The 23,043-nt window shown below is 43.7% G+C and overlaps 1 long non-coding RNA gene across 1 annotated transcript; it reads right to left on the bottom strand.

Moving 5' to 3' along the window:
* Positions 1-16,225: 16,225 nt before the first annotated feature.
* LOC135420662 (uncharacterized) lies at positions 16,226-17,918 on the bottom strand. The gene is made up of 2 exons (XR_010433661.1): positions 16,582-17,918; positions 16,226-16,418 (listed from the first exon to the last, which is right to left on the bottom strand). It is a non-coding gene; the product is annotated as an uncharacterized LOC135420662 (long non-coding RNA).
* Positions 17,919-23,043: the final 5,125 nt, after the last annotated feature.

Genomic DNA, 23,043 nt, shown 5'->3' with positions numbered 1-23,043 from the left:
CAACCCTGGGCACACCTCGGGCTGCACGGGCTGCGAGCACCCACCAGGGTGTTCACACACCAGTCTGACAGTGGGGGTACAACAACAGCGACACAGAGAGACCCACGTGCCAACACCCACCAAGGAAAGGGCAGTGAAAGCACCGTTTTGCTCAGCAACACATGGGTTGAGTTACACAGCATCAGCCACAGAACCTTTATAATGTGTGTAGATAAAGCAGACTACTGTGCTGTTGGTAAAGATCGGAGCTCAGTGGCACAGGGAGGTTGTGAAATGGTCCCCAAACTCTGATTGCACTCCAGTGTAATCCTCACCACAGTGGTTTGAAACATTATCAGCCTTATCCAAGGGCCCTGCCTCCATGCCAGTGCCAGCATTCCCCACAGCACAGAGACCAGGAGAGGTGTCCTTGCACTCTTCAGCAGCTCCAGGATGTAATTCAGCATGGTTTACCACAAAAAAGAAAGTTGATGGAGCAAAGATACCAACCTGTGAAAACAACAGGCTGAAGCACAGCCTGTTCCTTCCTGACATCTGTCACAAGGGCAGTAAGCTCTGGCAGACGGTCAGAGTGGACGGCAGGACAAACAGAATTATGAGGCTTTAGTGAGGTGTGTCCTCACCTTGCTTTAGTGGGATGAATCAATGCTGGCCTGTCCAAGTCCCCAGCAAGTAAAATATGCCAAGCATATTTAGGTGAGAGGTAATTATTATTCAGGCACAAATGTGCCAGAACCCTGCTCACCTGAAGTCACCTCTGAGACACCTACCCCCAGGGAAAGAGCAGCTGAGGTAGGATGTTGAATACTAGACACAGAAATCCCATTATTTGTTCTATACAAACTTGAGGCAGTGGCTATCAGCCCATCTTCTTTCTCTGCTCTGGTGGATCTTGATTTTTTCTGTTTCCTGTGAGGTAGGATAAATATCACTTTAAGGGTCCCAACCTTTCAGAGAGTTTTGATCAGGTATGGCAGCTCAAAAAGTTGTACTGAAATCACCTGCTTATATCAGAATGATAGGACCCACAAGTTGATATTCACTTAGCTGGCTAGCTCAGGAAGAGCAGCAACAGCTCCTCAGAATTGGTAGAATAGTCACTGAAAGAGTATCAGGTATTTATAAAGCCTAATGTTATCACCAACAAAACATAAAACTTTTCTATATTATATTACGGTTACTAAAAGCAGTATTTGTGCAGAAAATCACTTTATGGTACCTGTAGAATTATGTAATACAAACCCCCCTGCAAATGCAGGGTAGGCTAGAGTTTTGAAACGACAATACAGAGATTTTTTTCATTATTAAGTACAATTTTACAGTGGAGCAGGGATGACAGACCAGGTGCCAGCAGGCAGCACTGGAATGTGTGAGGCACTGCCAAGCACTTCCATGCAGGCTCCAACAAAACCAGTATGTTTCTAGACTGAACTCATGCAAAGCGAAAAACAAGTGCTTTCAGTGTTTCACATCTTTCATCAGAGATCTAATTCCTGTCTCCAGTTTAGGAAATCTTTGTATGTGTGCTGCATGTGACAGAAGCACCACATAAAACAGCCTCTTTCTGGATTTAGATCAGGGCTGAGGTTTTTTGCTGCATTACTGATAAGCAGAACTATGTCTTGTCTTTTTTTCTTTCCCCTTGCCTTGTCCTTGGCTCCTGGCAACTGAGTTAAGGAAATGGAACTGGAATGTTTATGGGTTAAGAGCTCTTTTTAAAGGAAAGCTTTGGCCTCCAGCCCCCTATTTTTTACTAAGATCATTGCAGTAGGTTACTCCTGCTGGTCTTAGGAAATGAGTCAATCATCTTCTACAGCTTGATTTTAATTAACAAGATAGATAGCTTCTGTCCCCTAGAATATTACTACTGGAGTCTAGGAAATGCTTGGAAGGAAAAATCAAGCTCTGCCTATTTATGTGGCTGAGATTATCCTTCCTCAGCTCTACCAGCAAACCTTCTGCTTGCATGAGCTAGAGACTTTGGTTGATGTGAAGGATATAGTTATGTCTTAGAACAAAGACTTGAAGTAAGGAAGGGAGCCTTGTTGCTCCATAATTCATGAAGTTAGCCTCTCAGCTTGCTGACAAGAACTTTCTTCTATGATTTATACCTGGACTCTGGGGAATTTATTTTTTCCCACCTTCTTTTTCACACCACAATTGAGCTGATTATATCCAACATTCCTATACTCTGGAGTTTTCAGAGTGCCTGAGTCATACTGGTCTAATATGGGCAGGTAAGAAAGAAGTCTGTCAGTGCCAGCAGCATTTTCCAGAATTCTCCCTGTAAGGCTTCAGACTGAATATTAAAGTCTGGGCTAAAGTCCAGCACACTGAATCCACAGAGGATTCATAAGCTAAATGGAAGAATTAAACATTTCTGCAGTTTCAGGTGTATCCATAGCACTGGGGCTGAGTGTGGCATGTGAAGCTCTTTGAAAGGGTCATATGTATTTTCCAGTATAAATACAGTTGTAGGGTGGTTAATGACTTAGCATTTAAATTGTGTCTGCTGAAAGCTTGGTATACAAGTTAACATGAGAGTCTCTCTTCTCTTTTGGTCTCAAAAAATGGTTTAAATTGGTAAAACCATTTCAAAATATTTTTGAGGTTTATTTTGTGGTTTTTTTTTTTGTTTAATAGCCCATGAGAATAGGACTCAAATAGGAAGCTGACACTTGCATACTGATCCATTCCTCTGTAGGAACATCACAGAAGTGAGCTCTCCACACACACACAAACACAGCAGCTCTCACTTCCAGCCCACTGTGACATGAGCCTGCACAAAAAAATTTACTGCCTGTTTCCAGAGATTTCACATGCCACTCATGAATGTCTTAATTATTTGGATTTAATTACCACAGTTCTAGCTGGGATACACTTGTGGGTGGCTTTTCATCCAAACTGTGCAGCTGTCCTGACTGAAGGAACAGTTGTTCAAAAAAAGGGACTGAACTAATTAAAATAAAAACACACAGTTGACAATGGCACATCTATGGATATACTGGCCTGGGAACACGTGCACCAAGATTCAGCTCCAAATCCAGCTTTCTGCTCACCTCCCAACTTCCAGCAAGTCCTGGTGGTCTGAGTTTTCCCCATCTCAAGGTTTGGTGCTTCCTTCCCCTTAAGGGTGGGTCATCACAGCTGGAAATTCTAGTTAAACCAAACAGAGTCACTAAAGGTATTCACAAAGCTTTTAAGCTCTTGGCACTAGTTTGTGCAGTCAATAAGGTTGTATTGTGTGGCTCTAAAGCCCTCACAGTCAGATTGGGAGTTAACACATCCTGTGGCCTGAAGAGCTGCCCTCTCTTGGAGACAGCTGATCCCTGTGGAGCCTCTAGGACCCCTGGAATGCTAACACCAGTTTTGACTGTGTTTAGCAGAGTCATTCAGAAGGAAGTTTGAGGCCTTTGTAATGTTCAGTTCATTTTTGTCTCCAATACTTCTGAAGTCCTGACCTAATTTTTCTCTTAAAATTAAGGGCCTGGTTGAAGCAAAAGCAGTAGGTGAAACAGGAAATGGAGTGGGAAAGTAAAGAGAAAGCCAGGAAAGAGTGGAATCCCACTGGGCAGATGAAGACTGAAGAAATATTGGATAGACATTGAAACATAGATATAGTCTGTAGCCATAAGAATGAAGTTCTAGGCCAGCAGTGAGCATGTACAGGACTCAAGTGGAGAATGGATCTATTCTGAAAATCAGAAGCATGTTAGGTTAGGATTGAAGGTAAGCTCTTCAGGCCTGTCATGGAGTCTGAGAAAAGACCAGACAAAAGAGGGGATGCTGTGAGATACAACCAGCACAACAAGAGATGCCAACTGGGCCAATTAAGAGGTCTGGAGGACAAAGCTGCAGCAATAGAAAGCAAGCAGAGGGGACTGGATACTGCACCTGAGAGGGAGACCGTCTCTCAGAATGTAGAACAACCACAGTTGTTGCTACTGAAGGAATGAAAGCACCATTCTGAGAAAGAGTATAGGAGTTCAGCAAAAGCTTGGTGAAAAAAAGAATAAAAGGTTTTATAAGAAGTCAGATTGGATTTTGTAGAAGAGTAACTATACATAGAAATGGAATGCAAGTTCTGTGCTGCAGAAAAGGAGACCTGCAAGAAAACTGTGCACGTTTTCCCAGATGCAAATGCCTTGCATGGTCAATAATCACGTTGGGCTATAGGGTGATCTTCAAGCATTTAGCCAAAAGGTCACGTAAGGCAAATGATCCCTTGACTGGAACTCGTAGTGGAGAGGAGGGGTCCAACACTTGCAGCAGAAGCTGACTCTCCCTCATCTGCATTTGAAATAAGCTCATTCTTTCCTAAGGTAGAAAGAGAAATCCAAGTCTTTCAGACTGTTTGCTTGAGGCAGAGCTTTGCCCTTGTTTTTATTTCACTTCCCTTCTGATGAGAGGTAGCTCCAGTTAAAATGCCTTAATGACAGGGTGAAAGTCTTGGTTCTGATCTCAGGAGCCATTTTGTGCCAGGATGACTTATGCTGGAGACTTTAGAATTAGGCCCAGGCTGCCCATGACTCCACACTTCTCCAGGATCCTGAAGATGCACATTTTTACAATTGACACAGGCATGTGAAGGAGTCGGAGCATTTCTGGAGATCACTCAAAACAATTGCTCTGGTGGAAAACCAGTTTACAAACAGCCACAGTTCATCGCACGGGTGGGTTCTCCCTCTGTGAATGCTAAAAGGGTGCCTGCCCATATTAAAGCTGCTGCTGGCTGCATACATAATTCAGTGTTTACTTTAACACAAGTGAAACAGCTGCCACAAATGGCAACACACACGATCATCAAAGCCAGAGAACGGCAAACACGCACAGAAGGGAGAGAATCCTCTCATGGAATTCAGCCTTAAGGACACGGCCAAGAGTCTCACAGCCTGTAGGATACCAGAGTGAGCCATAGGTCTTGGCAGGCAGCTTCTGAAGAGAGGCAAAAGCATCAGAGTGAGCTCACAGCTGCAGCCAGCCCTGGCAGATAGGATTTCATAGCCATACTTGGGATTTCTCACTAGGTCGAGCTTCTGGCTGCTGTTCTCACGCTGAATAAGGAAGTGTGAGTGAGCACTGGCTCACGTTGGCCTTCTCGTGCTGGAAGGATCTCATCTGGACAATGACAGGACAAGTCAAAACTAGCAAAATACTGTGATAGCAATTTTCATTTTGACCACCTTCTGTCTCTTCCTGGCTGAAATGACTTTTTGGAAGGTATTTCTCCATAGTAGTCTGAGTGAAAAAAATGTAAGTAATTACATCTGAAATGAAACAGCTATCCTCAAAACCTGCTGTTGGGGAAAACTTCAGGGAAAGTAAGACTGTGCTCTTTTGTCATTAACCCCTTTTATAAATTGACTCTCACACCTTCCCACATTTCCTTATCCAATGTTAACTTGCCTTTTAAAGGACAGTGAAAATTCTCTTGTTCATTGTCACTAATGACAAATATTACCTCATCCATTTCCAACATCCCTATTTGTAAGCTTGATTTTTAACATGTCCCTTAATATGGAAATATTTTTATTCCTTCTGAAGGTTTGTCTGGCATTCCTGTGACCAGGTCTAATCCTGACATTCACTTTTGCACTCAATTAATCCACTTACTGGGAGACTGAAGAAACATTATATCGAACTACCCAACTCAGTCCACATGAAGAGGTGGACATCTACACAATCATGTCAAGCTGGAGTGCACAGAAGCAACCAGAACACACATTTCTCTGCCAACTATGTTATTTGAATTTAGGTTTCCTCAGCTTTGGGCTTGTGAATCCCACAGGTCCAGCTCTCTAACCCTGGGCTTGCTGCAGCTCATATTTTAAAGAACATGGGACAGTAGCTGGTAAACTCACCTGACTATAAAGATACTGTTTAATATTTAGGAAACACTATTTGCTGATATTGGCAGTTTTCAATAAAAGGGCATTGACTTGTGCTTGCTAGAGATCAACCCAATAAATCTAAAAGCATGGCTGAGGGAAGCTATTTATATACTTACATATTCATAAATGTGTGTGGAATGACAGTCCAGTACAATTGTATCTACAGTAGCAAGTAGAGTGCTGTAAAACCAACAGTTTTGGAGCAACTAATCTGGTACTAAGCACCAGAGCTGGCCCTATATACACTTTAGGCAGTTTTCTTTCAGACTTTCTCTGGTCTCATGTGGACTGAAAGTTTTTCTGTGGTCTGATTGCACCTTCTGGTTTCATCTAGAAGGTCCCCAGTTTGTGTGCCTCAAGGCACCCAGCTGTACAAACAAAAGCACAGGAAGGGAGGGGGACAGAGAGATTCACATGGAAGCTACAGCTCTGATCTAAATCAAAATGCTCATGAAGACAGCTGTTCTGTCCCACTGGCAGTGCACAGTGCAAAAGGGTGATGCAGTGCCATTCTTCCCATAACACCTGCAGAGGAACCCTCAGGACCATCAGGCACCAATCACAGCTTGTCTACACCAGCCATTTCTCTTCCATACATACAGCCTGACTTTCCCCTGCCATTCCAAATTTATTTCTTGCTAGCAGAGTTTTAAATTATGTTTAGCTTTCTTGTGGCACCTGAAGCTTGTCATGCCACACCATAAACACACTGTGCTGCCCATTGTCTGTAGAGCTGAGAAACTCTTTGCTTCCCAGTATTTTTCATGAACAGTCTCTAAGTCATTAGTGAACTCGGCCAATCTCTATTTTCCACTGGCCTATAAACTAGAAGAGAAAAAATAAAATATGCTAAGTTGATGCTAAAATACCATGACATACTTCACTGATTTAGTAGGGAATAAACAAAGGGCAGATCTTGCCTTTTATAGATGCAAGCTTCTCTGTGCCAAAGTCATATAATCTGCCTTTGCCAAAGTTTAATTACACACAGTGTTTGTGGGCCTTTGGAATCCCAACCTCAGTTAACTCCCATCAAAAAAATAAATCTGTGTTCAAGTATCTCACCAGGAGAATTTTTTCATCCTGGACAGGCTGTCACAAGGGAATGAACTGTAAAATGACATATTACCTGTGAATATCGTTGCTCTTCCTCTTTCCAAGAGACAGTGTATGTATGTGGACATTTCTGATCCACCGTGGCAACTCCCTTGCTCCAGCAGTGCCAAGGACAGGAGGATAAATTCTGATGCCCAGGACTTGCCTGGATATTTAGAAAAGATCAGTGAAGTCCCAGATCTCAAAACTGCCTGAATGCTGGAGCAGCCAGGATGCACAGCAGTCAGGAGTGGGAAGAGGGATCCCCTGGAGTTACCTCAAGACACTACAAATGCAATGGTTTACTCTTGTCAGTGTTACTACCAAACATCCTAATGCCACGTGCTCAGGTAAAATTCACATTCCAGGATGGTTGGTGTATGTCAGAATGCCATAAACCCTATTTATTATTGCAGTAGTTCCTTGGAATAATTAAAAAAAAAAGGAAAAAAAAAGGTGAAAAACCCAACTGATTCAATTACCTTTTGGCCAAAGTTATGCAACAAAGAACAGATTAATCCTGCTGTCCATAGCCACTCAGAATTAAGGGGGTTTTGTTCCATTAGCCAAACACTTTACTTCAGATGCAAATAAACAGAGGCTGTGTTTTAAATTCAACTATCCAGGCTTCTCAAGCACAACACAAGCATTGACAAAATCTTCAGCTGACAGAGTTTTCCAGGTCAGGCAGAGAATTTTTGGGCAATCTGAGTAGCTGTTTTTTCCAAATGCTTCCTTCCCAGCTCCCCATATGTTCATTTGGTGGCTACCACCAGCTACTCCAGAGGACTGAGGTTTGGCTGTCCCAGAGGTAAGTGGCAACAGCAAGCAGGATCTGGCAGACAGCAAGATGATGTAAATCTTGCAGTGCTTCTTCCTGGCCCCTGGAATGAGCTAGAGAATGGAGCTTTAACCAAAATCCACTAGTCTGGAGCTATTTTAAAGCTGCCTTGGCAGGTCACCTGACAACAGCCTTACACATGGGCCTTATTATGGTAGAACATGTTATCCCACCGTGCACTGGTTGTACCCACAAAATTATGGTGTTAACTCTCACTGCTGAGACAAGAGCACAGCTGGAATGTCAGCTCTGGAGGACGTGTCAATGAAAGCCAATCCATGGGTGTGTGCTGTTTGAGCCATCAAAAGAGGATTATATGGTTTATAGAATTCCAAGATGCTCCTGCTTCTGAAAGAATTAGTTCTCCAAACGATAGTTTTAAGATATATAGGCCCTGTTCCTGAGCATGAAAATCCTGGCTGCATTGCTAGGAAAGCTGAACAGTAGTTTTTAACTTTCCACATCAGTCATGTGATTTCACCAACCTTGTGCTTACTGGTTATAGGAATTATACCCACTAAGAAGTGCCTCCTGCCTTTGCTCACATTAATTCCAGTGGAGTTTAAGATATTGGATTCCCACACTTGATAGAAGCCAAATTTTACAGGAACTTGTACAGCAGGAGAGGGTGGTACATGTTGGATGATTACATAGCCCCAGACTCTGTCCGGCCCGTGGACACAGACAAGGAAAAAGATGGTTTTGCCATTTATTTGACATTTCTTGCAAGATAACTCTGTGTTGTTGAACTCATGGGTTATATTTACAGGCCTGTTCCTGAGATCAGACATCCCTACTTACCCAGGGCTAGCCACTGACCTCTGACACTGGAAACTCAAGTCCCTGAACTCCTGGAATCAGCCAGGAATTTGAAACAATCCCATATCTGACCCAACTGCTCGAAATGCATCACTGTTGACTGTAATATTTAATTGTAACTGCAATGTCAAAGTTGTTGCTAATCACAAAGAAAGAGTCCCAGCCTGGAAAACGAGAGGGAGCAGGGAAACTGGAGGAAGATGGCAATAAGGATAACTGTTATTACACAGTGTCAGAGCAAACCAGCTGCTTGGGAGGCAGCTCTCAGTAGCTGTCAATGCATTTCTGAAGGCACTGGCCAAGGGAGGGGTACATTTGAGCAGTGCATGAGGGCCCAAAGTGTGAATGTTGTGCTGTACCACAAGTTTGCATGGCTGTGTTTTCTCTGTTGTTGAAACTGCTTCTGCCTGTCAAAGCAGGAGTTACCAAATCTGGCCAGTGGCCCTGCACTTTTCCTCTGAACCACAACAATGACATGGGGGCTTGAGCAGAGCTCATCTTTAGGTTCTCCAAAATCTGCTTTGCATTTTCCTTTTGTCTTTCAAGAACAGGTACAGAGGGATTGATGCAGTGGGTCAGATCTCCAGGGTTGCATAAAGCAGCATGACCTGTGTTAAGGTGATTCTAATGAAGCCAGTTCAGTTTACACTGGTTGAATGTCTCACCAAAAGTCTGCCACCAAAATGGCCATTATTCCATTTTGGCACATTTGCACTCCTGTGCTCCACCAGATGACTAGTTTTGGTGTGAGGAGACAGGGAAAGGAAGAAAAACCATCTGACTATTTGCATTAAAAGCTAGACATTACTGACTTACTTATGTTCTCAAACTATCCACTCTTGCAGGGGCAGGGAATTTTCCTCGCTTCAGATTCTTTTACCCTTGTGGTCCAGAACATACAATCTGAAAATCAAAGAGCAGGGAGCCAGGGGATGACATGGTTTGTTGCATGTTGGTACTGGGCTACTCACACTCTCCAGTCCTGGCAGAAACACGTGTATCTCACCAGAGGAAAACATTTCGAAGCTGAAGGACTTGACACCAGTGAGTGCCAGACAAAGTGTGTTCCTGAGCTGTGTGTGATAAGTGTATCTCCAACAGCAACAACTGCTGTAACTTACCCAACACATTCCCATACCAATTACCATTTAACTGCACACGCACTGCCTAAAGGATCCAGGGAATTTGACAAGGGATTAGTTTGGATAACTTGGCATTATTTTTATCGCCGTCCTACCACTGTTGTGTCTTCCCTCTACAGAGATATGCTTAATGGCATTGTCTGGTAAGGAGCAAGCTTCAGTTTGGTACTGTTGCCTTCAGGCTGAGTTTTTAAATCTTGGCAAGTAGAAATAGGGACACTCCTGAGTAATAGTAATGCAGCACTGACCTGGTAGACATCTAGTGTGCTGTAGAAATGCTTCCAGGATAGTTGCCTAGATAAGATGGCAATGGGTTGGGATGTCCTTTCTTAATCCTGTTTACCTGCAATAACCTGCAGTGATAAAAACATTAATATAAATTAGAGATTGCTTTGACTCCTTCAGAAAATACAGACAAACATTAAACAAAAAGGCAAGTCAGCTGTCCAGCACTGGAATTCTTCTTCTGCAGGAAAATTGGTTGGTGTCATTCCAAGTTCGATGCATACTCACATCCCTGCAAAGCTCTCTAGGAACTAGAGTAGTGCAAGATCAAAGCACTTCTCAGCCTGTAGTGCATTTAATCTTGCCAAATATCTCTGTGAGGTTTGTGTGCAATTATCGGATTTTGCAGGTGGGGCAGAGGCTAAAAGACACGACTGAGGTCACCCAGGAAGCCTGTGGGAGGGTGAGGTGTGGGACTGGCTAAATCACCTCCTGGGTGAGGCACCAGCTCCAGTGGCACTGGAGGTTTGCCTTTATCACTGCAGCAGCCTCTGAAAGGAGACAAGGAGAGCCCCTGCAGTGAATGCAGGAAAGGAATGAAGGGAATTTTGTGTGAGGGTTTACAGCTCTGATCCATTTGTTTATGGGGCTGGGATGTTAGTGCAGAAAAGCAGGTCTCCTTGGGAAACCTACAAAGAATACAGCCCCTGTCCCTGCCATGGCAGGCTCTGAAAGCCCTTGGGAGGAAAATTTTGGGTCAAGCTGCAGGATATTTATTAATTAAAAATATTATGATGCTTTTTCAACGCCTTTGGTTTTAACACACTTTGCACACTAGAACTGTTGTGCTCCTGCCCTGCTGCCACTGGAAGAGCTCGGGGTAGGGCAGCAGTGTCACACCACTGGAGCTGAGGGGAGGAAACGTGGCGAGAGGGAAGAATGCAATTATTCAGTCTGGAATTTCACCAGAATACAAAGAACTACACCCAGCTTCTTACAACGAAAAGAAACTCATTAGATCTTTAGCTATGAAATATGGAAAGATTAAAAAACCTTAACACCACGAGCTTTTCACATGCTTCAAGGCAAGGACTGGGAACCCTCTCTGAATGCAGTAGCTGTTATCAAGACTCATTGGAATTATCACTGTAGTTTCAGAAGTGCTACCCTATGACACCCCTAGGCCAAGATACAGCACCTCCCTCAATCAGAGGCACCAACCCTTTTTCCTTGCAAAGGCAGAGGAGTAGCCAAGTCCTACACTCTGCTTCTCTCCTGCTCCCCCCCAAAGCCAGTAGGCACATCAGAGTCTCTTGGCAGAGCTACAGGGAGCTGTAGCCCACATCCTGGAGTTTCTGTATCAGACTGGGCAGGGCCAGACCAGGCTGCTCACAGCTCTCACCAGCTCCACCTTCAGCCTGGGAAGTGTTTGGAAGTGAGGACTTGTGCACTCGTGCACCATGGTACTGCAAATTTCCCAGCTCTGCTGGCATTTCTACGCAAAGAAGCATAACCTGCTTTCAGATCTATCCATGTATCTAGCTAAATAATAAGGCAATCTTACAAATGGCTGTCTCACTGGAGTGGCAGGATAAAACCCACAGATGGCCACAAAACTGAACATTGCTCTGGGATGACAGGATAACTTGCACCACCTTTTCTATGGTGGAAAAACAATTCCTGTGTCTACACTCAGCCTTTCCCTATGCCTGGAGAGACCACTCTGTAGTTTTTGTTTAGTTTGAAGAAAACCAAACTAACCAAATGATAAACCTCAGCCCTTCAGTGCTTTTATAGCTGAGTGCATGTTTTTATCTGGTCTCTGAGGGTGCAGAATCTGGCACTCAGGCATCACACTGTATCATCTGCTCCTAGAAGCAGGAGGCTTTCAGAACTGCTCTGGGGTAGAAAGGCAAAGACAGTCATTAGCCTTTCCAACTTCATGGTTCTCCTGAGGGTCAAAACTCTTCAGTAACACTGAAGCACCAGTGCCACTCTGTAGTTTTAACTCAGCCAAAGGAACTCATTTTGCAGAAGATCAGCAGTGCAGATATGAACAACATTACATTGCTGTTCTCCTTCCTTGTGAATCACAGATGACAGCACAGAACCCACCCCAAAAGAAGGAAGGCTCAAGTGTGCTTGACCATGTTTCAAGTGTGCTAAACATGTTTCATCGTGTCCAGCTCATGGTGAAATCACCAAAGCATTCCTTTGTCCTTCCTGTGGAACATGGACTGGGCTGCTGGCTGAGGTAGGACATGGCCTGCACTGAGGAGACACCAGGCCTGACTGAGGTGGGCATTCCACAGGACTGAGGAGGGTTTGCATCCTAATGGAGGCACAGTCACACACAGGGGCTCCTTTCCCACCATCTGAAGCAAGTGAGTTGAGACACAACTTCACAGTCAAAGTCTCTCCCATTCTTTCAGGGAAATACTACCCTTGAAAAGCCAGCTGGGACCCCCGGGAACTACAGCAACCAGTAAATAGCAAACAGGCACTGGCAATGTGGCTGGGGTGAATGTTGGCAAAGAGGCACTTATTTCTAAAGCTGAACGTGACTTTTTAAAAGAGACATCTCATAAAATTACTGAGGGGAATTACTTGGTCTGTTAAGCACAAAAAGTCTCTGAGGATTTTTTTGGTCTCCACCTTTGTTTTCCATTAGATTTTAGGGGCAGATGAAAAGATTTATATACACTTGCTACCTACTTTTCTCTACTCTTTCTCAATCACTTACCCTTCTCAGCAAGAAAAGCTTTAAGACTGCTGTGGTTAAATTCTGAATTTTCTCCTCTCTTTACTGAGCCTTTTAGGCCCAAATATGATGCTCTGTTTCCCAGCACACATCCTAATTTCCTCAGGGATGTGGTGATCCCAATGAATTGCTAAAAATGTTTCCTCAAAACCATTCAACATGATGTGCTGCTGCTCTAGGCCTTCCTGCATGAAAAGATGCTCTTGACTGACTCCCTCTTTGCCCACCAAATTTACTTGAGAAGGAAATTTAAACACTCAAATCAATGATGGAAAAACCTACAACACTTAAGACGAGTTTAGCTGCACAAACTGCAAAGTACCTCGAGGCTCAGATAACTCAGAGATTACAAGGCACTACAGTCATTGGGAGCAGCCCCTGGAAATGTTATGTGTGGAATCAAATCTGATACAATCAAGCACAAAGCTGAAAACTGGGAGAACATATCTCTGACCTGAGTGGGAGGGAAGGGCACAGAGACTGACTTCAGTTGTTTTGAAAGCCTGATTTTCTCTTTCTTTTTCAAAATGGTCAGCATCTCTTTAAAGCTGCTTTGACAAGGCTGAAGATGGAAAGCAGGGCTTTCTAATGCACATTTAGCAGCAGTCTGGGAATGCTACCAGGATGCAAAAGCCTTCTCTACAACCAGGCAGGGCCTATGAAGAGAAGTGGCCAAATATGGTCCTGCTGCAGCATTCCAAAATGCTGATACCAAAATGCCTTTGCAGATGCACGTGCCTGAGGAGCAGCAAGTGTTCATCTCCACGCACAAGAACAGGATTGCAACAGAGAACATCTGCAATGCTGCATTTTACTGCAAAAACCTATGGGTAGACACACACAACCCCCCTTATTTTTTAATTTTTTTTTACTTAAGATAGTGGCTTGGAAAGTCCCAGTGTGGTGGCTGGAGGAGGCTCCTTCAGCACCAGTGCAGCTGAGCCCTTGCCAGGGGCTCTGTGTGTTGGCACACAGAGCAGGAGCCAGTCTACACAGCCCTGCCTTTGGAAGGGTTTCACAGCTTGTGCAGAGCTCCCTGGGGACAACTGCTGGCACCCAATTTAGTGTTAGAGACCATTTGGAGTGGTCAGTGCTCCCTGTGGGCTCAGCAGGTAAGTTAGATAAGGACAGAGGAGGTGCACTGGGTGGAACTGCAGCACTGGTGACTGACAACTGAGGAAAGGGTTAACAATTCTGTTAACAATTCCATTTTTGTGTACAAAGCAGATCTGTGCCTGCCTTATCACAGCAGTGATTTGTACCTCAAAGAAGAATTACCCTGACAACAAGGAATACATGGGCTTGGTGTTAGCTTCTTCCATTTGTAGGATTGGATTTCTCACAGAAATGCAGCATAGAGGTACTCAGATCAGTCCTAAATGAGAGATTGGACACTGGAAGCAGCTATATGAACAAATATAATACTTCTGAGGAAGTCCTTCCCCTCCCTTTACAGCTAATGCTGCAGGTACCACAACTGAGAAATGTCTCCCATTTTATTTCCTTTTCCTGTTCAGAGAAGTTGATTCTGAGCCACACATAGCAAGAATGAGAAAAACAGTAACAGTTTTGTTTGAATTTTGGGGAGGAGAAAAGGGAAGAACCTTTCTATGGCTTCACTTCCCGGGTCTCATACCTCTGTTCTGACTAGATTTGATTTGTTAAATAGGTCAAATAGAGCTGTATACAACAATCTGAGAACTAAGTGAAGGGAAAATATTTTGTTGAAATTATTGTTATTATTATGCAGTTCAGTGTTTTGTGCCAAAACGAGTGGTTTTCCTCCCAAATCCTATTTCCTTTAGAAGAATGATGCTTCTCTAATTTAAAACAACAACAAAAAAATCCCAACTGTACAAACCTTTTCCCAGGTTTTTAGTTAAAAACAGTTTAGAAGTGATGCCAAATTAACTCTTTGCCCAAGTTAACTCTAAATACCTCTGTCTACTGGGAAAAATTAATGCCATTATCTCTGTTCACTAAGAGAAAGGAGAGAAAACTGCCAAGAGCCATAAAACTCAGTGGTAGAAGAAATTCAGCTCTCAGGCTTCAGGGTTGTAGATCATTAATGGAAGTTTTGCAGGGTGAAATAGTTAAAGTACAGTTTCTGCTTAGCAGTAGAGACAACAAGTATGGGGGAAAGCTTGGCATATTAAAGCAGACACATAAATTCCACCCAGCTCTTTGTTCTTTTGTTCCCAACATTGGTTAAATTCTTCCCACTTTCCACGGTTTATTTAGGAGCTCTTGCAGATGTTTTAGATTTCATCTAATCACAGTTAGGCACTGCTTACATTGTTTTTTTAAAAACAATATGAAATATATAATTTAGCATTAAGGTCCATTTTCCAAAGCCTCTGTTCCCCTGTGCCTTTCGTTCTCATATGGTACCCATTATAAAAACGGACTTGCTAACTAGAGATTACTCCACTAATACACCCAAGCTTTGACCATTCTGTCTGTTTACAGACATTTCCCCCGCCCCTGCAGTACAGGAATGCTGGGTGGAACTGTGGTCACTGGTGGAGCTGCAGTTCCACACTTGGCCTGAGGAAAACCTGTGACACAGCTCAGCTCTGGTTGCTGAAGAAGAGCTTGAACTGGAGTCGTGGGGTGGCATCAGGTGATGGAGCACAAGCAGCAGCTTTTCCAGGCATGGAACCAGTTGACATTGCCAGACAGCAATGGGAGAAATCAGAGAGCTGTTCCTGGGAGATAACACCCTTCCTGCTTCCCCTGCACAGCTGGGCAGCACCAGCAGCGCCGTGGCTGCGTTAGCTCTGCAGGAGCATCACACGCCTCTGTGAGCCCTGTCCAGCACAGAGCTCCCACTCCGGGCTCTGCTGCAGCCCAGACCCTGCCTTGGAGACTCTGCCTTCGTGCCAGAGAGGTGCTAACAAATCAAACAGCTTTGAGAGGAGACAAGAAGCCTGGAGCAACATTAACTAAGCTAATTTTGATTGGAAGAATGAGTTTGACTGTGAGCAGCAGCTGAGGCAAAAATCCTCCAGATAGTCCACTGTAGAATGATGTTTTCCTTCCTTCTTCCCTTCAGTCTCTCAGCTACTCCCAAGCAAATCCAAGTTAGGTGGTCCCAAGCAGCTGGATACCGAGAACACCAGTTAGGCCTGATAAGAGTTTTTCTCTTCTGTTCAGTCCACAGGCAAGGAACAGATGGAAAAAGTGAAACTTCACCCCAAATCACTTCCTGAAACAATCACTTCCTCATCAACTCACCTCTCTCTGGTGTGCAAAGAGAGAGAGAGAACAGAGCAATGTGAGCAGGAAATGCTTTCCAGTCCCAGACTGCAGTGCAGCAGAAGTGGGTCACTCACCCAGGCACATGGGAACTGTCGGCACCAGCAGCTGTGGCTGAGTGAGGAGGAGCTTGGGGAAAGCTCCAAGCTCTCAGTCAAATCATCACCAGAGCAAGTGGAGAGAGAGGCTGAGATTGCAGGGCACAGTGTATTTGAGTTCCCACAGGGACAACACTTCCTGCTGTCAGTAAGTTGACTCTTGTCTGTCATGGCATTTGTCCACTGGTGGGAAGTTTCTTTAAATCCCAGGATCCCTGGGGAAATCCAACTGAAGAACAAAGCCATGGCATTGTCCTTTATGGTCTGGTACACAGTCCAGGTACTGTTCTGTCCCTTAAAAGCAAAGAGTTACAGCCAGCACATACAGAGGATACATAGCACTGCATTTGCAGTCCTGTTTTGTACAAAGCTTCAGCTGCATCTGCACTCCAGGGTGGAGTTTGCCCGACATTCTGGAGGCAAGTAGGAGCAAAAAAATCCTGATACTGACCCTTCTCCATTTAGCTCAGGCCTATATGTTAAGAACTGCACCAAGCTCCAACCAAAGTCATCTGGGCTCTCAGCTCTTCCCCTCCTTGGCTCCTGGCAGCAGCTGTTTGATGGTTACAGAGGGGCTGTGCTGCTAACTCATCCAAACAGTGGCCTCCTGCAAACGTCCCTAAGGCCTCTGCTTGCAGCAGCCATCATTTTCCAGATCTTATTAAATATTATTCTGGGCACTGGTCTGTACCCTTGAGGAGTTCCTTATGGAGCAGATTATAAGGGCAGGCAGTGACCCAATAACCTCCCTTTCCCTGGGATGATGCAATGGGCGATTCACGCTCAGGAAGCGCAGCGGGCTGAGCAAACGTGCAAGGAGCTGCTGAAATTCCCAACTCAGCGTTTTGTTTCCATGCCACTGAGGGTAGGATTTCAAAGTGCAGAACGGTCCTTTAAGTTCTCTCTTTTATGAGGTCAGGCTTAATGCTTCTCTTTATATATGAAGAGAGGGTGATCTTTGCCAGAGTCCACACTGGGTTTGCTCTTGTTTTGATTTTCTGCTTTGGTTGAGAGCTCAAAATGCATTTTCAACAGCAGTTCAGGCTCTGCTGGGAAGTGCCCCCTGCAAGAAACAGGGGGCTGCAGAAGCATCAAAGCAATTCAGCAGCAGCAGAGACTCTGTCACTCAAATGCCCTTCCTTTCCACTCAGTTCCCAACTTCCAAGACTGTATTTGATCTGGGGCAGCGAATAACATGAATGAAGGAACAAAAGAACAAAGCTCTGAAGAGTTGGCCAGGCTGTGAGGGAAGCGTAAAGATTTCAACATAAACCTGACTGGGGAAGGGCAGGTTATAAACAGCCAGGATTGCTGAGAGGAATGCTGTAACATTTCCATCCTTGTTTGTTTTTATCAATTACAGTTGTCTTGACAAGAAAAAAACCACTCAGCACAGGCTACAGGGATCTCCAGGAAAGCATCAGAGAGTATATTAAAACTGGTAGAATGGGTGAAAGCACCAGAAAACCTCCTCTACTGTAGCATTTGCAATAGCAGAGGAACTGCCTGGATGCAGTGACACACTTGCACATGGCTGGCCTGCCTGCACGCACTGCAGTACTCTGGGCAATTGTTTACTTTAAACCCTTCAGCCTGATTAACCTGTAACCTTAGCAGGGGGTTCCCACCACAGATTTCAGTAATGCTTTGTAAGGGACAGAGACAGAAAGACCCTGAGGCCAAACACTTCCTGTGACTGTTTAAACCCATTTCTCATTCTTGATGTCAAAAGCAGATTGATTTCTACTCTTAAAGGCTAGTACAGAATTTCCTTCCTACCTATCATATAGGACCAACGCATATCAATTTTTCTTATGCCAGCAGTATTGTGAATTGAAATAGCACCCTAGCTCCCAAACCTGCACTTACCTTCTTGCTGGTTTTATGCAGAGGAGCTGCATCTGCTCAGTCTCTTATGCTTAAACACAACACTTCTCCCTGTGGCTCCCAGGACAGACTCTTGTTTCGTTCTGCTTTCAGAATTTCTGGCCTTTGAAATGCTGTGCTTTGACAGCTCGAGATTTCTGATCACGGAAGTTTCTGCAGGGAGGAAAAAAAGTCATCAGAGCATTCAAAACTGGTCCCTAGAATTGGTCCTGCAGGAACTGGCTTCTTCACAGAGCTCCTGGGGCTCCGTGGGAGCAGCTGGGCTGCAGAGCTGCCACGTGGGTTTTGGGCAAAGAGATGCATTTTTCTTCGAAAATCTGAATGAAACAACATGAACTCACTGCTGGTGGAAGGAGCTGGACACGAGACTGGACAAATACTGCTAATACAGTAGAATTTCCCAGGGGCCATGTGTGGAAATAAAGCTGCAATGGGATGCAAGATTTCTCCTCAGGGCTGCAACATTAAGAAGAGTCTGTTCTTAGTCCAGAAAGAAACTAAATCAGATGAATTTGATCCCAAGTAGTGAACAAAAAAAATGCCAGGCATTTTCTGGATGTCTGTGTTATTACAGGGACCAGCCAGGGATGAGCTGTTTGTCTTTGAGCAATACAGCTGTTAAAGTTCTAAGAAATGAAGTCACGGCTTTCAACAAGCCCCAGTTATTGCATGGATTTCTGTTTGAACTCTAAGGTGGCTTGGACTCTCAGAAATGCACAGATGTCTCAAAAGCCACCACCTGCTTCTCTACAAGATCAAAAGGGACTAAAACAACATCTGAGTTCACCTGATTTTAAACATCATTCTGTAATTCACCATCAGCAGTGTCACTGCAGGTCTGACTTACCCTTTCAACACTGATTTTTACTGGCAGGGAGCAACTACAGATGGTATAATCCTTGCTTGGAAGCAAGTACCTGAAACAAACCTCAAATGGTCTGTTTGCTGTCTCAATTTACGTATTTTTAGAGTTTTGCTGAACCATTCTACAAATTTGAAAGTAACACCTGTCACAAGAAAATCCAAGTAAAGCCCCCTCAACCCTTATCCTGTTTCCCTTTTGCAACAGGGTAGACATGCAGCAACACCTTCCATTATTCTATAAAAGGGTGGCTGTTACCTCATGTTTTGTCCCCCTGCCTTTGCTCACAGTGATTATTTTTTGTCTCCAGCACAGGATTTAGACTTGCCTGGGCTGTGGTGTTTGGGCAGCCCCATTTCCAGCCCATATTCCCTCATCTCCATCAACAGCTCAAACTCTGCTGCAAGCAAATACTTTTGAAAAATGCCTAATTGGAAGGTTCTTGTTTAATGGGTGTTATCCTTAAGATAGGGAAGAAGATCTGAACAGGCTCTGATCTCTTCTGAGATGGGTGCACTGGCAGCCTGTTTTGTTCTACAAAACATTTGTTCTAGAGGATACTCAGCATATTTAGTTTTTCCAGTTCTAGGAGAGAAACAGGACACCCTTTGAAGAGAAATTTTTGCATCTAGCCTGTTTTCAAATAAGGACAAACCAAAATATGACTGATCTAGTCATGCAATAAAGAGCCACTACCGTGATTTGGAAGAGATCTGGGATGAATCCTGAACAGTCAAAACTAACCAGATTTTCTCTGTGGCTTGAACTGCTGAGCTACAGGAGCTGGAAGCATCACAGGCATGTCATAGAAGTGGTTTGGCTTGAGAATTACCCTAAATAGCCTTATTATCATCACCAAATGATAGAGTATTGCGACTGGAATGCAAACCAAACAATGGAATGACCGATGGAGCTGTTTTTCTGAGGTCATCTGTTTGAACCCAATATTTTTCCCCACAGTTTTCACATGTGAAATCCCAGTAACACAAAGTCCCAGATCAGAAGAGATCAGCAATATATATGAGACATCAGCAAAACCAGCAATGTGTTCTTACTAAAGTTCTCACTCACTTTCATTTTTCTAAAGCAAAGAGAAACATCCTCGAGGTTATGTTCACACACATTTAGCTAAAATCACTACTGATTTCATAAAGCAAAAGTTCAGTCTGAAAAACCAATTAGGTGTTAAAACACGATCACCAGACTGGATTTCAGAAACTGCCCCAGCCTTTTAGATCTGCAGTGTCATCTCATTTATCGTTAAAAAATGCAAACAAAAGATGATTATTTAGAAGAGAGAAAAGGCTCATGCTTGTGTAGCTGAAGGCAAAGAGTAAGTAACTGCAGCCAGACTGGAATCATCAGTGTGGTGTCCCTAATGGCCGAGTCTCCTGTAACTGCAGCTGACTAAAGGCACCTCTGAGTGAACTTCCAAACAGGTTCTGTGGCTAAAAGTGTCACACCAAAGGCTCCAGAGCCCCAGGAGTTTTGTGTTTTCCAGGAAGCTTTGGTAAAGCAGGAGGCTGATTTAAATAAGCTGCAGAGCTTTTGTCCAAAGGATTAAAGCTGCCACTCTGTAGAAAAAGTCAGAGCAAAAGGCTGCAGTAAGTCCCTACTTACTGGAAGGGAACTGAGGCTGGTGCCTTAACAGAAGCAGTTACAATATAAGGCAGAGCCAAGGCACTGAGCAGAGATTCTTGCAGATTAAATTCAACTCTGGAAGACAGGATGTTTGTCTAAAACCTTGGCAGTGAAAGATGGTTGTTCTTGGCACCAAATCACAATCACTGTGTAAGTCCCTCTGCTATACAGTTACTAATAAAGAATGCATGTGATTGCTCTGGAACTGAGTGCACAAACAGTAATGCAAAAAATAATGTAGACCAGTCATGAACTAGATGGGAATATAACCATTAACCCCTTCCTGGACATGGCTACTACCCCTCTGTCTAATTCCATCTAGATCACAGCAATGGGACTGGCCATTGCATTCAGGGCAACCCCTCTATGGGTTTGAACAAATTATCTCCCTTCCTCTAACAGAATTTTGCCATCTGTAAAATAGGAGGGACTCATCTGTACTGCTTTATGAATGACAAATAAGAAATGGTCTCTAAGAGCAGATTATCCTTATTAATGCTTGAAATCCACTCTGGTGATCATGGAATGGGTGTGATGGGGAAAGTGGTTCTACCAGGGTGCAGTGAAGCACAGAGGCCATGCACTGCCTGAGCATCTGTATAAAGGATTTGGTGTTTTTAATGCTGTAAGTAAGCACTTAAAGCATTTGGTGAACTGGGACATAAATACCTTTTCTGTTTTGGAAGCAAGGCTGATACACTGTTATCTGGCAGTACATCCTTCATACCTGGAATGTACTTACTGGCAAACTGGGAAATGTACAATACAATACAAACAGATATTTATAATATACCCACTGACCCAGAATCTGGCCACTCCAAGGCTTACTCAGGTCAAGAGTTCAGTGAGTTACGTTCAGTTAAATATCTTAAGCAATAACCTGCAGTACAATGCAATTTGAATGCAAAGATCATCAACTACAGTGCTGGAAGAAACCTCTGTATTAACCTTTTCAGTTGCACCTCACCAAATAGAAACAGCCACAAAAGCACTGATTCTGAACCATACTGAGATGGAGTATAGTACAGGCATTTATTCTCTAACAAAAGCGTTCTACTGACACCCTCACAGTGGCCATTTTAGGATGCTATGAAGTCTTCAGCCCTATTATTAATTTTTAAAATAAAGAAGTATACTTCAGGAAAATAACTAGTAGGGAAATAAAATCATGGTAGATAAGCTTTACATCATCCAAATAAGGCATTATGTGATAAACCCCACATATTAGGACTTCTCCTGCCACACTCAGCACAACTGACTTGCACAGGTGGAAAACTGAGGTGTATATGCTGATAAAAGATGGTCCAGGAGGAAAGAATGCAGCTCTCAGAAATGCTCAGAACAAAAGAGAGAGAGGCAAAGGCAAACAAACCTGTACAGAAAGATAAAGTCAAAAGGGACCCAAGCATGTCAAACACTGTGGTTCAGTTTTCAATTCTTCAGGCATTACTGTGCAAGCAGAAAGCATTAATTCTCCCAGTTTCTAAAGCAGTGCCTAGAATATTTAACACCAATTAAAGTAGTGCTGCACAGAAAATAAGAACAGACAGCAAACCTGCCAAATGCTTTTTTTTCCTAGTAGTTTAAAATATCTCTTTTCACAGACATTTTAAAACATTTTAGCCTAAAACATGCCTAGGGCCTCGATAGCCCCCCGTGAATTATTCAGCTAAGCATCACTAAGAGAGAAGCTTCTTCAATCTTGTTTCTGTCAAAGAGAATAAGTGGAATAAATCTACCACATCATCAGAGACGTAATAACCCATGTGGGGAAGCACCTGATGAACACACAGGATATCCAGAAGCTCCCACTTGGACATGGATGTAGTTATGGCAGAAACAGCCCCTTCTGGTGGCAACACCACAGTCCTTATAATGCAGTGGCAAGGCTTATGGCAGAGCTTTCATGTGGAGAACTGCAGTACCTACACACAGTTATATCTGACACGGGAAAATGTTGAATGAAATGGAAATCAACAAATAGAAAAGAAGAACTTGCCTCCCCCCCAGCAAACCTCAGCAACACCGAGTGTCCAACACCCTCAAACAACTGGTGTTTGATGTCTCTGTATAGTGGTGTGTGGCTCACATGGACTTTATTTTAAGGACATTGAATGGTCACTGACAGATATCACAGAGTAAGCATTCACAGTTTTGTCTACGCAGCAGAACTTTAAATAGAACATTTTCCTCTGTCACCTGGGAACTCTGACTTTCCTGGGGTTAAAACTTGAACAGGAAGGGAAGACAGTGAAGTGACAGCTCCAGCCCCTGAAACTCCAGCACATAAACTTCAAAATTGTCTTGAACAGAAGGTTCTTCCACGGTAACAAAGTGCATTGATTTGAGAAAAAACAGGACCCTTCACTGCTTTCTTAATTTCTAAAATGTTGGTTTTCTTTTAAAGTGACAAAAAGGTACTTATTTGTATCTTAGTAAATGACAGCAGTTTGACCTGTAACTCACGTGACCAAACAGTTTCTGCATTTGGCATCATAAACTTTGTGCCAGAGAAATGTGTTG

Source organism: Pseudopipra pipra, chromosome 12 (genome assembly GCF_036250125.1).
Source record: "Pseudopipra pipra isolate bDixPip1 chromosome 12, bDixPip1.hap1, whole genome shotgun sequence".
Lineage (NCBI taxonomy): Eukaryota > Metazoa > Chordata > Aves > Passeriformes > Pipridae > Pseudopipra > Pseudopipra pipra.
The sequence above is the reverse complement of the archived record's forward strand: the minus strand, read 5'-3'. Positions and strand labels throughout refer to the sequence as shown.